Raw genomic sequence first — 26,710 nt, 5'->3', positions numbered from 1 at the left:
ATTAAATTCCACTTTTAAGCAGGACAAAATCTTCTTGAAAAATTATAAAACATTAGAATTTGCAAATAAAGCCCTTATCGGGCTTGGAGAAAACGGAGAAAGTTCTTAGTAACCATAGAGCAGACAATTTCCAAATAAAATATTTAAGATGGGAATCCAACAGAAAACAACAGGGACAATTACAACCAAAGACGACAGCACAGACAATACTTCGTGGCTGCAGGGTTGGAAGTGAAACAATAAAAGATTTCTCAATTATTTCTACTTAAACACACTTTTGTAAATAAAACTTGAATCTTCTTTTGTCCCCCTTCAGATTACAATACACGCCCACAAACGTGAAAACTGAAAGGAGGAAGGAAGCTTTAAATACGATGCTTTTGTTCTCGTGACTTCAATGACTGGCCTTAAATACGCTTTGGTGGCTGGGGATAAGTACAACCCAGTTGCTACTGCCGTTTGTTTAGACATCTTGCGGTGTTGATTGCCAAATATTTTCAACCATGCTCACCCAATTATCTCGTTTGTAGTTCAGCACAAAGACACAATTTGGCCTGCGACGGTTTTCTATTCAGCCCACAAACATACATATATACCATAATCCTTTTTTCCTAAATATTCCTTAAGACTATGAATGGAGGGAAGACGTGGGCAAAAAATAATAAATTTTAATTTAATAAAGAAAAAGAAAAGAGCTTAAATTCTTTAAAGCTTTGCAAATGTATATATATATTATAAAAATATGTAATTGATGTACAAATCATGCACTGTTTTTTAGAATTGTACACTATTTGCAAAAAGTTAAAGTTATGCATTTTTAGCATGGTTTGCAAGTATAAAAAATACCAGAGGATGGAAAAATCTTATGAAATGCGTTGTCACTTTTCCTTTATCGCTAAAATTGTTCCCGCACCGATTTCATGCAAGTTCTCCATTGCAGTTATTTATTTCGACAGAAAATCATTCTTAAATATCGTGATATATTAATTAAAAACCATATCGCTCATTTACTGAAAGAGTGTTACATCTCAAAAAATATAGTTCCGAGAAAAACGCATTTTAATTTGCCGTTTGAAATTTGGCTTTCCCGTTTAAAAAGATTACTACACAAAAAAAATAAAATATCCACTTGGACCATCTTTTGTAAAGAGTCCGCTCGATATCAGTGCTAAATTTCATGCTTGATTTTAAGTGTTTTAGTGTTTAATAAACTGAAATGCATTGTTTAGTTTTGCCATTCTTTGCAAATAAAAACATTTCAAAAGACCTTTAGAAGTCATATTCGGCGCGGGCACATTTTTTACTGAATTTACCTAAAACTCGCATTTTCATTATCAGGGCAACATTCCCAACATGGCTCTGCCATTGTATTTTTTATATAGCCCAAATTTTGAGTTTGAGTTTCACTATGCTGTGGCACTAGGCTGGTTTAAACTCTAACGGAAAAATCTATGTTGGATTTTTTAGGCGGTACACCACTGAAATGTTTAGTTTTGTTGGATTTTAGGATTTAAAATGTTAGGGATCTCAAAATGTCCCTAGTAATTTGGTCCCCATTGTAATTTGTATGGGACCGAGGGTGACATCGATGTTTTAAAACCACCCTACAGTGGCACTTAAACATTTCACAGCCAATATGCTTTTCTCAGTTACAGACAGATCAATAATGCGGCTTCTTTCGTAGCTGTGAAAACTTTACATTGCATCCTTCTACCTTTCTTGGTTGATATAGGTATTATCAATGCAACCTTGAAATGCTGCAGTGGCAGGTAAATCGACAAATTCCTTCACATGTTATAAATTTCATCAACATGGGATAGATACAGAGTGAAATCGGCCGAAAATATATACGTATGAAATCTGAAGCAATTCTCACCAAAACTTTTGAAATTCTTTTCATCATATTGGAGTCTGCAAACGATAAATCCAGGAGTGTTTGAGGGTAATCCGATGATAATTCCCTCATTGGACCCCTGGTACGGCATTCGTTTAATTTTGGTATAAAATAGGCCACTATTGAACTTTCTGTCGATTTTTTTGTAAGTACTCAATGAATTTGCAGTCTAGAGAATATGATGAATGATCCATGATACATAGGAGTCGAATATAGCAACATGCTATTCATAAATATGGGCGAACACTTCAGAACCCTACAAATGTATCACATACACCTTTGGCAGTAACCCCAAATTCGACAGAAAGATAAATAGAGGTCTATTTTATGCCAGAATTTCACGAAAGCAGTACCAAGGGTCAATGGTGCAAATATCACCGGATTGCACCAAAACACTCGTTAAATAAAAGTTTGCAGGCTCCAATAGGATGAAAATAAGTTCAAAAGCCAGAATATTCCTTTATTTTGTTAAAAAAATAACAAATTTCTTATGTTTGCCAAAAGTGTAAACTTTATTTTGACGCGTCAAATTTTGAAGTTATTTTGGTAATCTTCATATATTCTCTAAGGCCCATACCTATATACGTCCGTATACCCAGGGCGTGTGTGGTGAAAAAAGTAAAACACATGTATTCTTATGAGAACTACCGAAATACATACGTCGAGCGTATACTTTTTGTAAGTTGAAAAAATTTAACTTTGACAGAACGTTATTGTTGGTATGTGTGTGTGTTTTGTATTTTAAAAACAAAAGCCCAACAAAACCCAGTTGTTCGGGTAACTAGGGAATAACTAGCAATTTTGCTGGCTACTGGTAAACACCCTTAGTTACCACCCAATCTACTCGCAATGTTATAGACTGGTGAATTTAACATGGGGATGTCATAGGAAGGGGTCTATTGTCCCCCCACTGCATTACCAGTAACCACCCAATTCGGTAGTCGTGTGAGAGGCAATCGTCTCTTCATTGCATTACCAGTAACCAGTCAAAACGGTAGTCTTGGTAAACCCAATTGTCCCTTCACTGCATTACCAGTAACCAGTCAATTCGGTACTCAGAAATTCACTATTCTGTTTTATTACAAGGGGTGAATATATTTTACAAAGGACAATATAATCTTGTATACATATAGATCTTGATCCTTGATACTGGAACTAGTGTATGACTACTTGATACAGCGACTTATGTTTATTTGTTGCTTGGAATGTTTTTCTCGTGGGTTCCTCAGATCATTCAAAAGTTCCTGGAATAAAATGTATAGAAGTTTAATGAAATTACGCGATAATGAATAGTGTCAAGATATGTATCAATACTTACCATAAATATTCTTCTTAAATTATTCATCCTATGATTTAGCTCGTAGCACGTTCTTTTTGTTCAATTTTGTCACAACATCAATAAGTTTTTGTAATTACGAATAAGCAAAATGACAGAAAATTTTTTCTATTTTGTTAAAAAAGAAATAATTTTGAAAATGGATTATAAGGGAGAAACATTGTCGATTACAATATCCATCGGTAGTCTAAAAAATAGTCAATATATTACACGCCCCATTACCAGTAACTAGCGAATTGACATGATAGGCAGGGAAGCCCATTTCCAGTGACAAAAGCAGGCTATAGGCTATTTTGTGTGCCATTTTTGGGTGTAAAGTAACTAGGATCAATGAGTAAGTAGTTACATGCCTATGTCAAAGTAGACAATTGCTATTTATTGAACAACTGGGAACATGAAATACAATTCATTGCAAAGGAAAATTATTTGTTCTTCGAATGAAAACATTTAATTAAGTTTCGGTCGCGGATTTTGTGTTTTAAATGTGATTTTGGACTCAACGTATTTGTTGCGTTGTTGTGGTAGGTTGGTGAATAATTTTTGTACGTCGCGCTGAGAGTTAGGTATAGCAGTAATATAATCTTCGGCCTAATATTTCCTGGTTTTTAATTCACCACTAAATACTTAGAAAAGTTACATATAAGTATATTTTATATGTATGTACAGTCGGACTTGGGGACCGATGAATTACTACGTTATAAAGAAAATTCGTTATAGAGAAACCAAGGCAAACCAATCATTTTAAGCAATAAAAGAAACTATTCATAGTATTCATTGGACATTAAGCGTATTTTGAATCAATTTTTATTCTAAGAGCGTTGATAAACGAGTTTTACTTCTTCTTTTTTAGTGTGAACTCCAATAAAAAGGCCGTTGATAGATGTGTTATGTTTCACATTTATTGGGTAAACGAAAATGAATAAGGTTTTTCAAAAATTCGTTATAGAGAGATTATTTTGTGTGAGAATTTCCAATTGAAAAAGTTGTGTGACTGTGAAATGTACCTATATCGGTGTAACGATGTAATAAAAAATTGTTGATTGGTGTAAAGTTTATTTTGACACTCACTGTATATATCTAAAATGGACAATCGGTCTATAAACTGCATGTTACATACAAATGCACAAAGACAATACAGTGGAAGTTCTCACACAAAATAATCTCTCTGTAACGAATTTTCTCTATGACGTAGTAATTCGTCGTTATCGAGAAGTTCAACATTATTTATTTACCGCAGTGTGGTGTAGGGTAAAAAGGGTAACTAGAATTATAATGGGCGTATATCTTTTTTTGATTTAATAGAATAAAACAATGTTCTGTCTAATCTTCGTTCTTATTATATTGAATATTTGACACACAGTTAGACTGTTATAAATTGTATCTTCCAACTATCTGTTCGTGCAGAACCCAAAATGTTTCAAATTAAAAGAAAATCCCTTAAATTTCCTTTGTGATGATCTAATCCCAATGGACATTTAAATTGTTTGTCAATGCTGCATTTTCTAGAATTTAATTAACTCTTTTTGCATCAATTGAACAATTCGTCCTGTGCTTTTCTTTGCTCTTTCCTTAAAATCCCCTAATACAATCAGGGGTCGATACGTTCAACAATGTGCCAAAGTGACAAAGAAAAATGCCTCAGACAAAGAATAGTCGTCATTGATAGATAAGACGATTTAAAGTCAAAGCCAAAATGCCAGGAACAAAACGAATCCAGACACAGAGGAAGAGAGACACAGCTAAGTAAAAAACACAAGAAAATCAAATCAATAAAAGGAAGGAGGAGTGAATCTGGAAAAGGGTCGTTAGGTTCAGTACCATTTGATGCTGCCTTTTCAGATGATATTATGCTGTGGAAATGCCCGTACACAATGTTCGATTGTTCGACTCTATTGTATTTTAATAAACATTGATTTCGAAAAAAAGAATAAAAAACTAGGAGAACAACAGAGGACAAACGACAAGAGCAACAGCAAGGAGACAAGTAAAAGCGATTGAGGACAAAGCGATACCGAAAAGTAAATACAGAAAAAATAGAAAACAAATAATCACACTTCCAACAGTCACTGACACTGTTATTGCGACGGCTTAAAATATAAGCTGTTTATTATCATATTTTATTTTCTCTCTCCATTTGTATGGCATTTTGAATAGTTGGTATGTTCGCAGCTAGTCGCAAGGGGAGTGGGCATTCAATAACTGATGATGGACACCAACAACCAGGGTGCGGTAACGATGACGGCGACACTGAAGAATAGGGATTATGTTGATAATGTAATAAAGTATTGAATATATCATAAAAAGGCGTTTTAACGATTCTGCCAAAGAAATCAATACAACTTCTGGGAAGAGTGTCCGTGTTGGTGAAAAAGAAAAGTAAAATTGGATTATTTTTGTTCGCACTTGGACGTTATTAACGTTGGCCCAAAGATTTTGGTAAGCCAATATAAGTCAAGAGGGATTTAATAAAAAAAAAACACGAAAAGTAGAAAAAGAAACTAAAAATAAAGAGAGAAAATCGTCTTATGAACTTCCATCACATCTTACGACAATGCCAAGGACCCCATTATGAATTTACAACCATGGTGGTTGACAGTTGCTTTGATGGTCACTGTAAAAAGAGAAACTTGCACCCGTGAATGGCCTCGTGCTTTGGCATCGAAAATTTTGCTTGGTAAATGTGTAAAGTTTGCCAAGTATATCATTACGGACAGTAAGGAAATTCGCAAATGTATTATAAATCCGTTTTTTTTTTTTCAAAAATTGTTTTCTCTACTTCTTAAAGATGAGATTGTGTACAAATATAAGAGAATTTAACATTTAAATTGTTTGTACTATTACAGTGTTAAAGAAATATTTTCGATATGAACTGCAAGTTAATTTTAAGTACATATTTCATTTAACAAACACGCCAATACATACAAAATTTGTTGAAAAATTTCTTACATCACAACAATGTTCTTACAACGTTCTCGATCGGAAAGGTTTACTAGACAATTGATATGTCAAATATGATGAAAAATTATTACAATGACTATTTTATTTATTCCAGCACAAATTTTCCGTTACATTTTTTACTTTTGTTATTCCCGCGTTAGTATCAAGGAAGAGCAAAACAGTGACTTAACAAAATAATGTCAAATATCATATTCATCCGAACTTTGTCTGACTTAACTCATCATTTTGCCTTAACCTCGTCTGATAAGTGAATGCTCTGTATGAAAGAGCAACTAAACTTCAGATGTCATTTTGTTGGAAAAAATACCACATTGAACATTGTAATGCTATCGGAAAATGCCAATGCCACATGGAAAATTGAAAGTCATCATCGTATTGTATACTCAGCAACTAATGAAAAACTGACGAATGACAATGTCCATGTGGTCGTCTTCATAACAGAACGTTACTAATGAGAACAATTGCGACAATATTATCTCAGATATATACATACATATATAGATGTGTTTTCATATACATAGTTTAGCTTTTTTGTGGCTTTTTGCTAAGGCCATAACGAAATCATTAATTTTCATTATTTTTACATTGTGCAACTAACATTCAATATTTGCTTGTAGAAAGTGTGAGGGTCATCTTAAATAAAGAACAATGGGCATATATTCATATTTGGACACAACGCAGTTCTAACCATATGAACATAATGCGAAACATTTGTTGTCATCAACAACAGAACCAGCAGTAGCTTTAGATTAACAGCACTGACTACGTACGTAATTACATAGACGCCATCAATGAATTTTATTATTCTATACCATACCGAGTATCAATATCAAAATACTTATTACACTGTGCTACATACCCATATTACGCATATATTTGCTCCACAATTCCGAACAATACACATACGCCAACACATCACCGTGAACATTTGTATATCATAGTAGTCGCGAAAATTGATTGTACATAAATACTTATATACATTGCTTACTTCACTCCTGTTGTGGAAAAACGAAACAAAAATATGTTAATCAATCCGTAAATATACTGAGTGCAGATGAAATCACCAGACAATGATAGTTAATCAAAAGACATACGCCAACAACAACAATAAGCAATTTGTATTATAATAAATTTAATTTTAAAATTCTCCAAATTATAATTTTATTTAATAAGGGAACCGACGACACAATCTCTCACCGTTTTGCAGTACAATATATGAAATATAAATAAATATGTCCCCACAAATATACCCGAATTCATATTAGCAGAATGAATTTGACCAAATTGTTGTCACGGAGTCCGCACCGCGTGTCTTAACCCATTTCGTCCAGAAACCATTATTTTATTAAAAAAAACTTTTTTAGTGATGTCAAAAATCTACCCAAAAAATTTAGGATTTTCGTTTTCAGGAATTTAGCTGCATTATCCTATAGAAATGGTTATAATTTATTACATACTTAGTCTTCTTTGGCGCAACGGGCCCACGTTTAATATAGCATCCGTAGAACGGTACCTCCTGATTTTATGGGGCCATAATAATTTTCCGCCACAATTTCCAGTACACATATTTTCACGTTTTGACATATTGAATATGCTCCAGTGTTCGAAATTTTAAATAGTCAATTTTGCACATATCTAAAGTCGCGCTTGCGCATGTAAATTATGTTCTTTATATTTTGTGAAACGGTTACATATATTGGCAATAATTCCCCATGATTATTTTTTAAATTATTTTTATTATTTTTTAAAATTGATTGCTTTAGTCTGTAGTATTCCCACATTGACTTAACTCCATCATTACCATTACCATACCATTAACATTAAGTTAAAAAGTATCCAAAAATGTGGGTTTTATAAATGTACCACTACCTAACATCGAGGGTTTTGAAGGGAAGAATTTTGCTGACAGATGAGACTTATATATACTAAAACTTGTTTACAATTTTATATTTTTCATTCAAAAATATATTTTTTTGGTGAAATAATCATGTGAATGAGAATGATACTCACTGTGAATGATTGTTGTTGGAATTTTGTTCAAAATTAATTTCAAAAACCGAAAAGCCAATTGCCGGTATGAATTCGCCGGTATGAAATCATGATATTGGTAGCGATCAATAAAATTTTACAACACTGTCAGTTCGTTTTGTAAAACATTACTCTTTGTAACAGAGGGTAATAATGGATTTAAATCATTGGGGGAATACTTCAATAGAGCAATCACATGAGATTGAATCTTCAACAATAACAAAAGAAACAATATGATTTTTTTTTTTTTTTTTTTTTGAAAAAAATTTGATTTTACTGCTCAAAAAATCAAGCACCAAATAGGATATGGGTTAAGACGACACTTGTAGAGAAGTTCTACGTGGCTGAAATACTCAGGAAAGGTCGACTACGTTACGCTGAGGGGTATATTAGCCACATATGAAATGCGATGTTGTTTAGCTTGGTTATCGGACCAGTAGTTTAGTTGACACCATAACATTGATTCTTCTTTGCTCCATTCGAATCGAATCGGTTGGGCATTAAGACCCGCATTGCCTTGATATTCATATAGGTATCCGTAAATTTTACGGATTCCTTTGGCACGTATCCAATTCCTAAATACGAAAAAACAATCCAATCAAAATAGACGATGAAATAGTAAAGATTTATAAAAACACAATCTTGCTTGCTAAAAGTGCCCATAAATCCCATGTGTACAAAAAAAGTACTTCGGGGTCAAAGGACATTTTCAGGGCCTTATTAAGTTTTTCTCAAAAACAATAAGACCAAAAAGAGGCTATAGTAAAATTTGTAGACTTAAATATTGTCTACAAGATTGGAGTTTACAGTAAACAAAACGTTCTTGAGAAATCGCGATCTAAGAATCAAATTACACGCGTAAAAATGAAGCCATTACTCAACCCACTTAGCGCCGAGAATTTTTTTGCGAGAAAACTTAAAATTTTTATGAAAATTATATTTTTTAATAAATAACTTTTTTCTCTAAAACGTATAGTTTTCCTGCAATCGGGCCTTCTTTTAAAAGTTCCAAAAACGTTGGAGGGTAATATTGGTGTATCCTTACATGCAAATCCCTTGGTTTTTGATTGAGAAAATACTCTTACTATATTCCAAACAAATCCCTTTATATAATTCTAACATTTTTGATTAAATTTTTATCGCATATTTAAATTTTTCATCAAAAGTCGAAAATTACAAAAAAATTCGATTTTTTTGAATAGCTTGGGTTTTTGGCCAATTGCGTGGAAATGCGTAGGTCAAATGAAGCGCTATCAGCGTGAAATTACAGATAACAGACAATACTATAACAAAATGCAAAAAACCCCACAAAAATATTTGAAAAAACCAGAGTTTTACGTAAATTTTTGCAACCATTTTTTGTGGCGTTTAAACGACCAGTGGCTTTATCTGGGTTAATGGTAAACCCTAGCTCTCCGTCAAAATGCAGCTTTGTGGGAATGTTGGCCATTTCCTTCTTATACACATGTCTATTTTACAATATACGACAAATTACAATATTTATGCAAATTAGATGAGTTTAAAATCAGATTTTAACGGCTTCGAATCTATTTGTGAAATCAGAACCCAACTATAAACAAATTCATAGTCTCCATATACATATGTATGTGAGATATATTTTACATCTTTGTTTTCCAAAAGTGAAGAATTTTCGTTGCAGACTCTGTCATTACCGGATACATGCGTCAAGCTTAAACAGCTGGTAAGTGAACAGAAACGAACGGTTATTGTCGTCCCTTCCTTTAATAAAATATAATGAAAGACGTTAACTGATTTACTGCAGCTGCATCTTTTGGAGCATCACCCTTTATTACATATTCTTAGATTTACAATTAAACCAAAATTTATAATTTTTAATATACACGTAAATAGAATGAACATCAACAATGGTTTCATGAAATGTTTTCTTCTTCTTTATTTGCGTATCCGATATTCGGATGTAAAGCGATCATACAATAGTATTGTTTACATATTCAAAAATATATTTCAAAATATAGATATTATCTAAGTGTATGTAAGCTCTCGATTTTTAGCGGCATATAGTAAGTTGGTTTCATCTCTGTATCCCGTCCAATCTAGAATATTTTTTAGCCAGTATGTCTCCCTCCTGCCTCTGTTTCGGTTTCCTTCTATTTTGCTTTTTATAATGTTTTGTATAAATTTGTATTTTTCATTTCTCATTAGATGACCTAAGTATGAGATTTTTCGCGATTTAACAGTATGCAGGAGTTGTCTGTCATGGTTCATTCTTCGAAGAACTTCCTGGTTTGTTATATGTGCAGTATATGGTATTCTTAAAATTCGTCGATATATCCATATTTCGAAAGCTTCGAGTTTCTTCTCATCTGCACTTTTAATAGTCCAGGTTTCGACTGCATATAGTAGCACTGACCAAATGTAACATTTCACAAATCTTATCTTTGTTGCTAAGCTTATGTCATGATTTGTTAGCACGGTTTTATATTTGAAAAAGGTATCCCTAGCCATCTCCACTCGACGATTGATTTCATTTGAATTATTCCAGTTGTCGTTTATTAGGACACCAAGGTATTTAAATGTTTTTACACGCTCAATTATCTCGTTCTTTATTTTTAGTGTTGTATCAAAAATGTTATTATCTTTTCTACTGATCACCATGTATTTTGTCTTTTTTATATTTATATTGAGACCATATATTTCGCTTATTTGTGTCAGTTTGTTTAGTAGATGTTGTAGATCAGACATACTGCCAGCAACTATGGTGGTATCATCGGCGTATCGTATATTGTTTACCATCTTGCCGTGTATTTTTATACCCATGCGTTCTTTTTCAACTGACTCACAAAATATTCGCTGAGAGTATACATTGAAGAGGAGGGGTGATAATATGCAGCCTTGTCGAACACCTTTGGATATGGGGACTTCGTCTGTAACTTCACCATTTATTTCAAGTCTTGCGGTTTGGTTCCAATATAGATTTCTTATACACCTAATTTCCTTTTCTTCTATCCCAATATCTCTTAGTATGTTTATCAGTTTATCATGTTTGACAGTGTCGAAAGCCTTTTCATAGTCTATGAAACATATGAACACATCCTTATGAACATCTCTACATTTTTGTACAAGTATTTGAAGAGATAGTAGAGCTTCTCGGGTACCCATACCTTCTTTGAAGCCGAATTGGGATTCCCCCATAGCAGTTTCACATTTGCTGTATATTCTCGTATGGATTATTCGGAGGAAGATTTTTAATATATGGCACATGAGACTAATAAGCCTGTATTCACAACACCTTTTTGCATTCGATTTTTTGGGTATCGGAATAAAGGTAGATTTTAACCAATCGTAAGGGTATTGACCAGTATCATATACACAGTTAAATAGGCGGACAATCAATAATACGTTGTCTCCATCTATAAGTTTTAAAATTTCAGATGGAATTTCGTCAGGTCCAGTTGATCTCTTATCTTTTAATGATAAGATCGCACGTTCGTTCGTTGAAATGTTTAACGAATTTAAATAAAAATTGCATTCATTTCGCATATACATACATATATATTTTTTTTTATTGTCACTCAATTTCTCCCGTACCTAGTTTAGATTTTGACTCTTCAAATCTTCTTAATATTCATTGTTCTTATTCCTATTTCCGCCCTTCCTTTAGGAAATGAAATATAAATAATTTGAAAACTTTATAATTTACTGCCTCTTGAGTTCTTTTGTTAAACAACTTTAAATTTGTCTGCGAAAATCGATCATAATTTCAAATAGTTTGATGTAAATGAAGCGTAAAACTTTGGGGTGTGCTTGAAAATCCATCCATTGAATAACATCGAACGTCGTTTTCAGTTTTTTATGTACATATGTATATATTTACATATCTATGCACAAAATTGGATGGGAACTCGCAAAAGACAACGCTAGGACAACCGTTCAATTCAATCTGTATATCTCGGAAATCTCATACGTGTATCCATACATTCACTCACACACGCACACACACTTGAATAGCATATGTAAATGGAAAGTATTCACTTTATTTATGGAAATGAACTTGAGTCGTTCATAGGTTCGACTATAGCGACGAGAAAAGACACTGTCAAGTATTTCAAAGTTTGTGATGAGTCGACCTCTTTTGAAAGTGTATGTATATGTATGTGTTGGAGAATGTTCCGTCAGTCTCAATGTCTAGCTTCACTAATGATTTCAACCACCATCAGCGCCAGACCGCCATCAATTCAAGTGAATACTTAAACATATGCCTTTGTCTGTGACTCTTTACGTTTAAGTACATTAAATAATTTTTCAAATGTCATGAGCACAGGGGTAGATAGTAGGCAGAAGCTATTCGCGAACAGGCATCAGCCAGTTACCAAGTTATGGTATGGTGGGGGGAAACGTTCAGAACGTTGTCTTAGAAGTGAAGAAAAATTTTGCATTTCGTACGAATACAAATGTATGAATGTAAATGTTAATGTTAATATTTTCAACAAAGATACGGGGACAGTATAAAAAGTTTAGCCAATGGAATATTCTTTAATATTGGAATATATATTTTACTTCATATCACCCTCGCAATAGAAAGAATCGTCATACATAACTCATACGCCTCAGATTTTCTTGTAAATGGAAAAGTAGAAATCTTAGTTTTCAAATACAAGGAAATATTTCTTAGCATGTTTGCGCTGTCACATTAATTCTGCTCCATTTGTGTTGATATATTTGTATGAAACGTTTACATCGCTTTAGCTATTGATAAAACCAAACATGGTTGGAGTGTCAGTTTGTATGACAAGAAAGTAGAAATAGCATCATAGTGGCAGAGAAACAAAAAACAGCACCAACAAACAAAATAAATTGAAATTGTATTAATTATGGATTAATCGAGCTAACATGGCCTAAGGAGTTTTGTATTGAAAAATGAATTCTAGCGTTATACCACAACACACATTCAACCAATTACCCTACGGACCGTTTCGCTTGGTGGTTGCCAAAGCTCGTCAGGGGTATTTTGAATGTTAATTGATGGCTAGAAGACAAAGGCTGATTTTGATACCTTCTATTTATACAAACATTTTTACAAATGTGTAGATATGAAGTATTTTTCTTTATCAAGTCACCCTAGTGTCTTGTCTAGAAATCAATTTCTCAATACATACACACGTACAATCAAAGGGGGTTTTCCTTTATGAATTGCAATGCCTACTTTTTCAGTAGTTATGATGATAGATTGGCTGTGGCCTAGAGCGCTAGGACCTCGACAACATTGTCTATTTGTTGGAGAGGACCCAGGTTCAAACCTCAGCCGGGGCAGCCGGACTTGATAAAGAAAAATACTTCATATCTACACATTTGTAAAAATGTTTGTATAAATAGAAGGTATCAAAATCAGCCTTTGTCTTCTAGCCATCAATTAACATTCAAAATACCCCTGACGAGCTTTGGCAACCACCAAGCGAAACGGTCCGTAGGGTAATTGGTTGAATGTGTGTTGTGGTATAACGCTAGAATTCATTTTTCAATACAAAACTCCTTAGGCCATGTTAGCTCGATTAATCCATAATTAATAAACTTTCATAAATAATTGGCCTTCGTCCTAAAAAGACAATAATAAAAATAAAAATTCACAGCAGAGCCCGGCTGCCCCGGCTGAGGTTTGAACCTGGGTCCTCTCCAACAAATAGACAATGTTGTCGAGGTCCTAGCGCTCTAGGCCACAGCCAATCTATCATCATAACTACTGAAAAAGTAGGCATTGCAATTCATAAAGGAAAACCCCCTTTGATTGTACGTGTGTATGTATTGAGAAATTGATTTCTAGACAAGACACTAGGGTGACTTGATAAAGAAAAATACTTCATATCTACACATTTGTAAAAATGTTTGTATAAATAGAAGGTATCAAAATCAGCCTTTGTCTTCTAGCCATCAATTAACATTCAAAATACCCCTGACGAGCTTTGGCAACCACCAAGCGAAACGGTCCGTAGGGTAATTGGTTGAATGTGTGTTGTGGTATAACGCTAGAATTCATTTTTCAATACAAAACTCCTTAGGCCATGTTAGCTCGATTAATCCATAATTAATAAACTTTCATAAATAATTGGCCTTCGTCCTAAAAAGACAATAATAAAAATATAAATTGAAATTGTTTATAAGCATTGTCAATGATTTATGTGCGTTATGTGCGTAAAATCTCAACTTTTACCAGAAACAGCCATGAAAAACAATGAATCAGAATAGACATGGTTTTGATATGAAAATCCGTTAAATTTCTATGAAACTAATACTAAGCAAGAGCTATATACAATGGTGAACGGATTGTTACAATCGAACTATTATACACTTTTGTTATTATTTATGCCACCAAATATTTGAAAATTAACTTCCCACCTTTTGGCAAATTAAAAGTTTTCTTTATAATGCATTTTCAATTTGAATAAATTGCACAAATTATTGATCAAACTCCATGAACTCATGTGTTTATATGTTGGCAAGTTTGCCGCTATTATTGAAAATGGATTGTATCAACATGTCTGAGTCGATATCGGATCACAACACAATTGAAAATATCGACACGTGAGTATTAAAACACACATAAAAATATTAGCATAACTCGAAGTGACTGTATGCGAAAATTACCAAGGAACATGCAACACGAATCCTCGAATTTAAGTAAGGAAAAGAAAAAATAAGTGCACGTAAGTGTATCAATTTTCCAGAGAGTTTATTAGTTTTTACGACACTAAATAGGAAACTAACACCACTTTAGATATTTTTTTGGTTTTATGGTTAGACAAAATTAAAAACCGGAAATTGTATCAAAGATTCAGTAAAATATAATGACGTATTTCTTTATTTTGTGTTTGTTCGACTTTTGGTTCACAATTGAAATAAGTATTTAATCAAGCTCGAGGTCAGTATACAAATTACCTTTATTATTCGATATTTCGCAATTCTTTGAATTGCATCTTCAACAAGTGTAATATGAGGCGTTCAGAGCACACTTCGACTAACTCCATGAAACAAAAAGTTCAGAAAATCAATGATGAAATGTATACTGTTTTTTAAAATTCCCCTAATAATATGGATTCAAATATATCATGTAGAATGCATAATAGCAGGTATAGCTTTCATCTAACGGCATATAAAATAAAATAAAAAATAGTCTGCAAATAATCGTTAGTAATGTTGTGGAATGGTGGAGTTAATCGAAGTGTGCACTGAAAAAAGTAATAAAGTTCGGTCTTGAATTTTTGTTTTTTTTTTATTAACGAATAACTTAGTTTTTATACACATAATATGTGCAATTATCCCTGCGGCAATTTTCAGTTCGATGGAGAGAGGGGTGAGGTATATGGGAACCCCTTGCCTCTCAACACCCTCTTTTACCTACGAATTGCCTAATATAAATATGGACTTATTTGTGTTTCAACCAGAGATGGTCTGCTTTTTTAGGTTTTCGACGGTCACAAAGTTGTAAACGTCAAAATCATCATATACCAGTAGAAAACGTATAAAAAGTAGTAAACGTCATAAACCTCAAAAATGCTACGTTATCACCAGATTTTTTACTGCAAACTAATTGCAAAAACTTGTTTTTATATTAAAATGCATAATAAAAAACACAAATGTTAATTTTCATTATTTAAAAAATAACTAAAATAACACTGTGCAACATTTTTAAGGTGATCTTGTGCAAACAATTCGAACTGAGGATTTTTTGAAAGTACAGACCCAAACGACAAGAAACCCTAGTTGGGTTTTGTTGTGTCAGATCCAGCTCGGATTTTATGGCCCTATCTAAACCTGGTTAAATATTGAGTTTTGAAAGAAATTCAGGGCTATATCTCTGAAACCAATGCAAATCTTCTTCTGACCTCTGAAGCAAATTTGTAGATAAGAACAAGAATAAAATATTTGGAGAAATAATGAACTCCAAAAACTACATTTATTGTCTCAAATTTCAAAATATATGCAAAAATTCCTCAATTTTTATACATTTCACACTGTATCTCCAAAACCGTTATTTTTTTCTGAATATTTTTTTTGCAAAAATATTCCCTGGAATGTAATACACAACTCTTCAGAACATGTCATTGTTGTAAAATGCCTCTACGCCGTTGTTTTCAGTACATTTTTCAACGTCCATTTAATAAAAATGTCAATAATGTAGTGAAATCCGAAATGCGAGAATAAACTGTTGGTGTGAACTGTGTTTGAAATACGTGTTGTAAAAGATATGATACAAAATACCGCTGAAACAACATGAAGTAAGCATTTTAGAGTTGAGAACATTATTTGGAAGATTTTTGCAAAAGGTTACTTGGTTCAACTCCCAATAGTTTAGCCGATACTGACCAGAATATCAGCAATTATGTAAAATTTTCTATATTTTATAGATTTTGATGCCCTAGATGGAGTTTTTCCTATATGGTCAGTTCAAAGGATAAGTTTTACTAGTTCAGGGCTACAATATTGCCCAAGACAGCAAGGCCAAATTCCTAATGGTTTCTGAGATAAAGGCCCGATAAATGCAAAAAAGTGTAATTTTAGCCCGGTTTAGATGCGGTCATAAAATACGAACTGGATCTGACAGGACAAAACCCAACTAGGGTTTTTGTAGTCTAAATATGTACTATCAAAAAATGCACACTAGAAGTTGTTTGCATTTTCAGTTTTGCATAGTGTAATTGAACAATAAATTGGATGACGCACCCCATCTACCGTACAATCTGCACACTTCCACTACTTTACGTGTGTTGCATCTGTCTACAAAGTGATTTTGTTTATTTTGTCGAAAACCTTGTTTTGGCTAAGTTTACGACGTTTCCGACGTATGTAGTATACGTCAAAAATTTATGTCGTACGTCATAATTTCAACAAAAGCCGAAAGAGCATTGAATGTAAAAATGTACACGTTGCGAGCAGAGCTACATTTGAATGTGGAGTTAATCGAAGTGTGCACTGAAAAAAATTGCATATTATTCAGTGGTCAAACAAAAATTGTTATTTAAAGGTGCTCATCTTTATTATTCAGGAAAGATATTGTAATCATAAATAGATATGACTATCTCAAAGGCTTTGACACTAAAATCTCAAATTTTTCAAAAAGTGGAGTTAGTCGAAGTGTGCACTGAGCGGCTCATATTTACAACAGCTGACGATGGTAGAGATGCTACCTTAGTTTTAAGTAAATATTTTTTAGACTGTTTCTTGACATGTTGTTTGCAATTTTATCTTTCTGAAAATGCAATTCAAAAAATTGCGAAATATCGAGTAATAAATATAATTTATATACTGACCTCGAGCTTGAATAAATACGTATTTCAATCATAATGACGTTTAACATAAAATTGAATTTAAAATGGTAAATCTTAGCATCAAAAACTACAGTTATGCCACACTCCATGTCTTCAGAGTTACTAGTAATGTCTCCACTTAAAAAAAATATATTGAGTTACTACCCCTTCGTTGAAAAAGTGTGATATGTTATTTGGTGTTTAAAAAGTTCCGGAGACATAACCTATCGTTGCCGAAGCTTCGACTTCTTGTTCCTGAGATATAGTTGATTATATCGATGTTTTTATAGTCAAGTACCACCATTAAGATTCGGTCCGTTCCCAATGTATTGAATGATTTAGCGTTTCCGGTGGGGTCCCCTAACTGGAAGATATCTTATACGTTATAAAACTCTTTAATTCTCCTTGTCACTCTCATGGTGATAGACAAAAATGAAGTTGGCACTTTTTCGGATCAACCAATGGGATTGAAGTCCTATCCACCTTTTTCTTGGGGATCGACGGTAACTTGACCGATGTCTACCGACTCCGACGTTGGAACACTTCAGATAATCTGGACAAATTTTCCGCTTATGCTTGCTGAATAAACTGATTTCAAGTCTAAGTTGCCTAGCTCTGGGCTCACTTGGGTTAATTCGATAACGCTCATCACATTCTCTTGCCACCTCTACAGGGAATTTTGGATTAATTTAAGTAATATAATCAGGCATGTAGCGAACAGCTGCCTCATTGTGATGTCCTGAAATCCGTTCTGATAATGGTGATTCGTTATATCTCTTAAATTTGGCAAATTTAGTTTATCATGGTTAATAAAAGTGTTGTTGTAGCAGCATGAAACCTACGTAGAAGCTAGAGTTGTGACATGTGGATTTATCTAGTTCACTTAGCAGTTCAAATGGCCCACATTTTTTCTTTGAACAAACTGCGTATACTTACTATCACACGTTATATTTCATGATGTTACTCATACGTTTTGGAACTAGTACAAGGACCTAGGAACTAGATTATGCAACTCTAGTAGAAGCATAGGTTCGATGCTGGCTCGGCAGCCTTGACAGAAACACTATCGTTTCAAGGTAAACCGATATGAAATAATTAGCGGCCGTGGTGATTGCTGGTGAACACACAGAGCACATTTGCATTCGTCCAGGATTTTCCTCCGTCACCGTATGGACCAAAAAACTCAACAGCAGGTACTACCAAAACCGAAAAAGAGATTCTGGGTTGGTAGCCGCTGTTCGAAACGCGTGATTTTGGTAAATCCCTTAGACATAACCCACCATGTTGGGACTGTGAGATCAGTGGGTGGTTTGTATTATGACCTGTTGAAATAATGTGCCATTTATTTGGACACCCTCTTTTCTATAAATTATTTTAAAAGAATAACTTATGAACTTTGGCATAAATCTCTAATAACAATTTAATTTAAACGTTATGTATGTTATTAATTGGTTTATGCATTACGGATAAATCTTTACATCTGACATATGTCAATGCATAAATCAATCTTTTGTCACGAATGAATTGCTTCGAATGGAAAATATGTTTATTTCCCGTATGTAGTTATGTATGTTTGCTACCCTGTCTATAGATGTAGGGCGTGGGTAAACTTTTGCAGATTAATTTTATTTGTCGTTATGTGAGTTGTTTGTTGTTGTTTCGTTATTGTTCATTTTATTAAGAACAGCTTTAAAAGGCATAAATACTTCATTCATTTATGATGATGATTTTTTAGATATTACCAGAGTCTTGGCAACAGCGACAGAAACAGCAACAAACATAACATCATCAGCAATTTCCATGGCAGCGGATAAAACAGAAACAATAACAATTTCAACAAAATCAAATAACGTAGCAAAAACAACGAGTATAAAACGCACAAAATGAATTTCGTGAAAAGGAAAAAGTTTGCATTTTGTTGGCGTGGCATAGGGGCTAACATTGCCCCCCATTGCAAATGAATTGAATGAATGAATCCTATACAACAATTTTTGTCGCAGCATGCCGCATCGCAAGTACAATAGTAAGAACACACCACGCCCTGACCTCCACCCGATTACCATCATCTGCGGCGGCAAAGCCATGTAGCAACAGTAACAACAGTCAGACAAATACGCACACCCATGCATAGGGAGCATTATTTAATGGTGGTAGTAAAAATAAAATAAAAAGAAAGTATGTTGATCCAGTGTTTAGTAATACCTACACGCACAGACTTTCATGCTCTCACACACAGACTGTCACAAACTCATACACAAGCTGTGCAGAGCGCAAGAGGGATAAAGTAACAAATTACGCCTCATTGTGAGTCGTAAATACGCCATATACACAAAGACCTTTTAAGCTCTTACACACGCATACAGCTGTGTTCTATGAGCAACAGCCAGTGTGAAAATATACGTATGCTATAAATTTGGTCGGGGAGAATTGGTACAATGGTATTTTTTATTATATTTTGCAAACCGGAAAAGTTTTACTCGTGACAATTAACTTTAATGCGAATATACTCTATTTGTTTAACTGATTTAGTGCATATGTAGGACATAGGAGTATGTGATTGAATCCCGATATATAAACATATTCCGCAACCATCAGCAACTATTATATAGTACAACCAAAGAAGTACCTAGATTGTAAATTAATTTGTAAATTTTTAAACCGATGTATTCGTAGTTTATGCAAATATAGCGTTTTTAAAAGTATCGCATAGGGGAGGTATCCCGCCCCTATGGAATTCAATAAAATATGTAGCCTGTTTTCGGGGGGCCATCCCTTTACATTCCCTGACAATTTCAGGAAAACAGGTTCAGTTGTTTTTGTTGAAAAAATTTAAATTCAAAATTGAAGAAGGCGTGCTAAAATATTATTTCCATAAAAAACTACGTTGGGTTATGACGGCGTTTTTTTAAATATGACAAAGGGAAGTACCCCGCCCCTTCGATAGTCAAGAAATTTGCATCCTATTTTCATCCGGGGCCATCCTTGTACATTCCCTGAAAATGTCAGGAAAATCGGTTCAGTAGTTTTGTAGAAGTAACATATTTTAAAAAGTGGACGTGGTCACGTCTTTGGATCCCAAATAAGTAGGTAAGGTTGGAGAAACAACCACAATTGTCTCCCAAATAAATTTCCAAACCGATACATTGGTAATTATTGTAAATAAAGCATTTTTAAAGAAAAATTATATATGGAAAGTACTACGCCCCTTCCAGAATTCAAGAAAATATGTAGTCTACTATCACCGGTGTACATTCCATGTTAATTTCAGGAAAATCAGTTTTGTAGAAAAGATTAAAATTGAAAATTAAAAAAGTGGGCGTATGCGAATGTTCTTTGCATAAAAACCTAAGTTGGGTTATGACGAACATTTCAAAATAAAAAAAAAATATATATATATCCAAATCGGTGCAGCCGTTCTCAACTGATGCCATTACCAACGAACGACATTTGATTTTTATCTATATATATAATATACTTTAAACAATTTTAATATATGATCGTTAGTAAAAGTACCAATTTCTACAACTCCACACTAAAAATCCGTGAATCAGAAATAGAGAGAGTAAAATCATATAAATACTTGGGAGCACAAATAAATGAGCAGTGGCAATCTTCTAATGAAATACGATGTCGTATAGAAATGGCGAGAGAAGCGTTTCTCAAATACAAAAAAGTACTAAGCAGCCACGACATCAACATTGAGCTTAAAACCCGCTTTATCAAGTGCTATGTATGGTCTGTTCTATTGTACGGGGCTGAAACATGGACTGTAAAATCAGCAGGCGAGAAGAAATTGGAAGCATTTGAAATGTGGGCATACCGACGTGTGCTCAAAATTCCATGGACCGATCGAGTGTCAAATGCCGAAGTTCTGCGAAGAATGAATGTACAACGGCAGCTAATTAAAACCATCAAAACCCGGAAAGTTTCCTATTTGGGACATTTGATGAGGAACAACAAATATAAGATCCTGCAGATCATTCTCAAATCCCAAGTTGAAGGAAGACGTGGTAGAGGTCGAAGAGAATTGTCCTGGCTAAAAAATATTCAAGACTGGACCGGATACCGCGATGAACTCAGTCTTCTAACAGCGGCTAAAAACCGACAATTATCGCTTTCCACATAAACTATATATTTGCAAGAACAATGTAATAAAATGTAATATTGTATGATCGCTTAACATCCGGATAACGGATATGCAAATAAAGAAGAAGAAGAAACAATTTTTAAAGTGATAAAAAAAACACACACAAAGTTGAAAAAATTATTTTATTTTTCTTAAAATCACTTTTCATTGACTTTTATTAAATTGGCCGTGTTTGGCCGTGATATCGCCACTATGAACATATTACTAAATGTCTTCTACATTGGTATTACTAGGTTTCAAAGCCAGATATTTATCAGTTTTTATTTGGTTACCGCTCAATAAAAACTCGTAAAATTGTGGAACGTTGAGGGTTCCATTCTAGAGCCATTCTAGCAATACTATGTTGTATGCCAAAGCCTTCTTCTTATTTAGTGGATTATGGGTTCCTCGCTTGTCATTATCCACAAATGAGAGTTTGTGAGTCGGTTTGGCCAAAATGTATGACAAACTATACGGAGGCATCTATTCACGAATGCCTGTAGTCTATGGATCACATTTGTCGTAGTTTTGCAAGTTTCGCTACAATAAAGTAGGGTGGATTTTACACACGTGTTGATGGTTCAGTGAAATTTATGTGGTCGCCATACTTTATTTAGTCGACCGAAAGCTCCGCGTGCTTTACTGTGTCGGTTATTTACATCATCATCGATTCCTACATCTTCTGACATTACACTACCAAGGTAGCAAAAGGCCGATACGTATTCTATCTGTTGATTATACCATCAGCCTTTAGGCTAGAAAGGGTACTTACACTTTGATACGACCAGAGATGTGCCGAAATAACGGTTTTAGACCACAAGAGTGTTTGGACGAAATTCGTTTCAGACAATTTGGAGTCGATTTATCTATGTCCGTCCGTCTGTCAGGCTGGTGCGCACGATAACTCTTGAACGGATCAACCGATTCGAACCAAATTTTGTTATATCTTGTCCAAACTTAATTTAAGTTCGAAGATGGCTTATAACGGTCCACTCCTTCGGGTACGTCCGCCACAAAATAATTTAAAATTTTTGTGTAAAATGGTACAATTTTTTCCGGAGTAAATCAATACTTCCTGAGATAATGGCCCAAAAGCTCAAAAACCCTGCTGGCATATACTAAAATGGCTATTTGCAAGATAACCCTAAAAATTTTGCAAAAATTTCTTCCAAACTTAGTTTAATGTAATTTAATATTTCAAGTCCTTTATGAAGAATTTTGGTTACAAAAAATGGTATATGTCAATGATTTGGTATAGCCCTATATTGCAGTACTTACAGATTTTAAAGCAAACTCGTGATACAAAATCAATATATTTTATATACGGCATAATAATTGTGTTTGGTTTGTTTTGCAATGGAAGAAATTAAGCCGTAGAGATTTCCACACAACTTTCAGATTATGCGAACGGTTTCGCTATTAGTTACGCAGGTCATTAGACATGCCGAATGTGCAAGTGGCTTCTCGAAGTTATATTAGTAACTAACAAGCTTGCTATCGAACTTTGACTTTTTTAAATGCAATTTGTTATGCAGTGACGATTCATTCTGCAATGGTTTAGGAGTTTTGTTTGAACACAAACACGTCGTGATACCAGTTTTATATGTTTTCGAGTACATAGCTTCCAACCCCAGCCAGGATTTCTTACTTATGTCTATTAGGACGGATATCATTTTTAATATTATTTTTTATTATTCAGAAGACCGATGCTCATTTCACGACTTTATTGTTTCCACTATTACTATGTATGTTTTTGGGAATAATAGCATCACCGCATTTATTTTCCAGTCTTTATTTCTCTCAACGGTACTTCTGTGAAAGATATTAGTTTAAATAATAACAATGCTTACATTGTAGGCAGTCCAGCATACAATCAAAGTTTCCTCCTCACCTTGGAACACGAACAAAACACAATATGATATATGCACATGAAAACGCACAACAATATACCTTTACGGTTTTATGCATTCACGACAAAAAGAACAAAAAAAGAATGGGAGAGATGTAGTTTGATTACATTTTCACCATTTACTATTTCCGTCAAAATATTGTATAAAGTTTTTTTTCAATTTTTTTAGTTGATGCCGACGTCCAAGTGTGTTTGCTTGCAAACGTAATACACTCGCAGACAAAGTTCAAAAACCCCCAGTCGTTAACGTATTCTCTTTTTCAGTTGCCATTGATGCTGCAACTGCAAACAAATGCCTGTTGTTGTGTGCCGGAAGAACGGAATGCACTGCGTCTCCTCACACTCCAGTAAATACTGAAATGTATTGGCTTTAGTTCTTTTGTGGCGAAACAACAACAAGAGCAAAACAAACTAAAACAACAGAAAACAGAACGACCACACTTTTCACATCCCCAACAAATGTGTCTGTAAATTTGAGAACAGCGAATGCCACAAAAAAAAACACCTCCGCATTTAATTTGCGAATATAAACGGATATTAAATTTTGCAAATTTTATTCTCGTTTTACTTTTTGTGCGAAAATAGTTTTATTTATGATTGCCACAAAAACAATTCGTATTATGATGCAAAAGAACGGCAACAACAACCCATAGAAAAATCCACAACAGCAATAGCTTTCGAATAATGCAAATTCAAGGTTTAAATGAAAATTTTAAAATATGCGTTTTTTCGTGTCAGTAGAAGCGGAATAAAGAATAATATTAATAAAAACAATTACGACATTTCACAAATGAATGTGAATAGCCCATAAAACAGTGAGGTTTTTTACAAGTATTTCAATATTTGTATTTTTTTCTATTTGGACTCAATGGTGCACTCTATCGAGAACTGTCGTAATTCACTTCCACCAGGACAAATATTTATGCATCGATGCACTAGCATAGCCACATATATTTTATTTCATTAAAAAATAAACTAGGGTTGGAAGATAAATGTTTTATTAATATTGCACCGACGTCTTTGATAAGCTGTTGCTTAATGTACGAGTTTATTAGTAACGGAGACTTGCAAATCGATTTCATTCATATATGGATGGGTGATAATTTTCTATAATGTGACTTAACAAATAAAGAAGTAAAAACGTCATTTATTATGAACGGACGGAAGATCAAAATTGAGTTCAAATATCGAATATCTTTTCCCCAGAACTAGATGAAGCAACTGACAACGGGCTATACATATATAGAAATGCGTCATAGTTGAAGGTACAGAAAATAACGAGGATTTTGAATTGAGAGATATAACCAATTTGTTATAGTGAAATACTCAAAAATCTGGACTTATCTTGAAATTGTTTAAAGCGTGTCTCATTCAATTCAGTTTGCAACATTTCTAAATTACTCGAAACAATATCATTGCACAGTGGCCGATAGAACTTAATGTGATTATTTAAATACAATTTGTATGATTTTTTGTGAACGTTAAGGTGAGCGGTACCGTTTTATGGGAACAATAAATAAGAGTGCACCTACATACATCACCAAATTTCTAGGGAAGACCGAGCGCCAAATTTTAGCCCCGTTTTATGGGACCATTACCTAAAGTTCGACCTATGTTGAAAAAAATCTTATTTTTGTTGCCACAGTAAGTAACATGTGCTAAAATGGTCGTATTGTTATCAGCACAGGAAGTATTTTTGGCCGCTTTTCCTATAAAAGTCTGACCACAGTGCACGACGACGACTTACGATTGTCGACATTTTACGCTGATCAAAAATATATACTTTTATGGTCCAAAGTTGTTATTTCGAGGGGCTACATACCATGCCGTAGAAATTACCTGAACAAATATTATCCTATGTTGCGTATGTTTAATGTCAATGAAACAGTAAACACTCATACGACCAAGGGTCATTTGGTAGCTCGTCAATAAACTGTACATATGTATATTATAAATGCTGGGAATACATATTTGGCTAACGCATATATTTCAAATCAAAATCGTCTGCTCAGACCAAGCAGAATTAAAGACTTCAACACAAAGTAATGCAAATATTTGCAAAGATTTTCGACAATCGCATATTTTTTCCAATTCATTTTTCATCCAGATGCGGGTGTAAATAATGGCTTAAATAATCGGTGTTGATAGTGATTAATGTGATTCTGCTGCTTAAGAATTTGTTTATCGTTTCCATTGCCTTGTAAATGGATATTTATAAGATATTAATTGTATGTCTTGTTTCTTTTTCAGATACTAATGTTAAACACATTTGAACAAATTAATCATCACGTAAGTATCTCCACAATTTGCGAAATAAAAATTATTTCAAATATGGTTAAACGCCTAGTCAAAAATATATTTTGTATATAAAAGATAAAAATACAGTTGAACCTCGATTATCCGTGAATCGATTATCCGGGAACCTCCATTATCCGTGATAGAAAAGAAATGTTGGACTGTTTCCCATTTCTTCTATTTTTCGTTATAAACTTCATTGCCCGGGAGTAAAAACACACTTTCCAATTAATTTGATTAAGCAAACAAAAGGTAAACAAACGAAAACTGGAAATTCTCGCGTGTTACACAATTTGGGTATTTATGGTATCGCAAAAACCATGGTACAAAGTCAATTCAGATGAATCTGATGATGATGATATTATGTATCCTTCTAAAATTTGTTGGATTACCGTAATAAATTTAATAAAAATAGTAGATTTTCATCTTATTGTACAATATTATGCCATTTTTACTTAAAAAATATGTTCAAAAACTAAATAAAAGCACTGCCTCCATTATCCGGGAAAATCGATTTTCCGTAATGCCTCCGGTCCCGACCATCACGGATAATCGAGGTCCGACTGTAGTTTTATGCAGAATGCGAACGAACATTTTTTAATAAAATAAAGTAAAATAAAATAAATAAATAAAATAAAAGATTAATGAATATTTTTTTAATATTAAAGAATGATTTTGCATATCGTGAACATAAATGCCAAAAGTCGTAACTAACAAAATAATAATTTTACAGGAGAAGCAAAAAACATTATAAAATGAAAACTTTTTTTGGAATACTAATCTTATGAAGGCAAGTTTTTGGGGATATTATCAATAATATACGCATGGGAATAAGTAATGAAACCAAAACCGCGGAAACGCTTGGTTTTAAGACACGCCATTA

General features: G+C 33.7%; 1 protein-coding gene across 2 annotated transcripts in view; it reads left to right on the top strand.

The window, feature by feature from the left end:
• The window catches only part of Tmtc2 (Transmembrane O-mannosyltransferase targeting cadherins 2), a 126,920-nt gene that overhangs the window by 32,590 nt on the left and 67,620 nt on the right, over positions 1-26,710 (top strand). For both annotated transcript variants that reach the window (XR_012409771.1, XM_073964967.1), the window contains exon 3: positions 25,783-25,821. The gene's annotated coding sequence lies outside the window, so the exon portion shown is untranslated. The remainder of the gene's footprint in view (positions 1-25,782; positions 25,822-26,710) is intronic.

Source organism: Musca autumnalis, unplaced genomic scaffold, assembly GCF_047663935.1.
Source record: "Musca autumnalis isolate F117 unplaced genomic scaffold, ASM4766393v1 scaffold_2, whole genome shotgun sequence".
Lineage (NCBI taxonomy): Eukaryota > Metazoa > Arthropoda > Insecta > Diptera > Muscidae > Musca > Musca autumnalis.
Note: the sequence above shows the minus strand (reverse complement) of the source record. Positions and strands in the feature narration are given on the sequence as shown.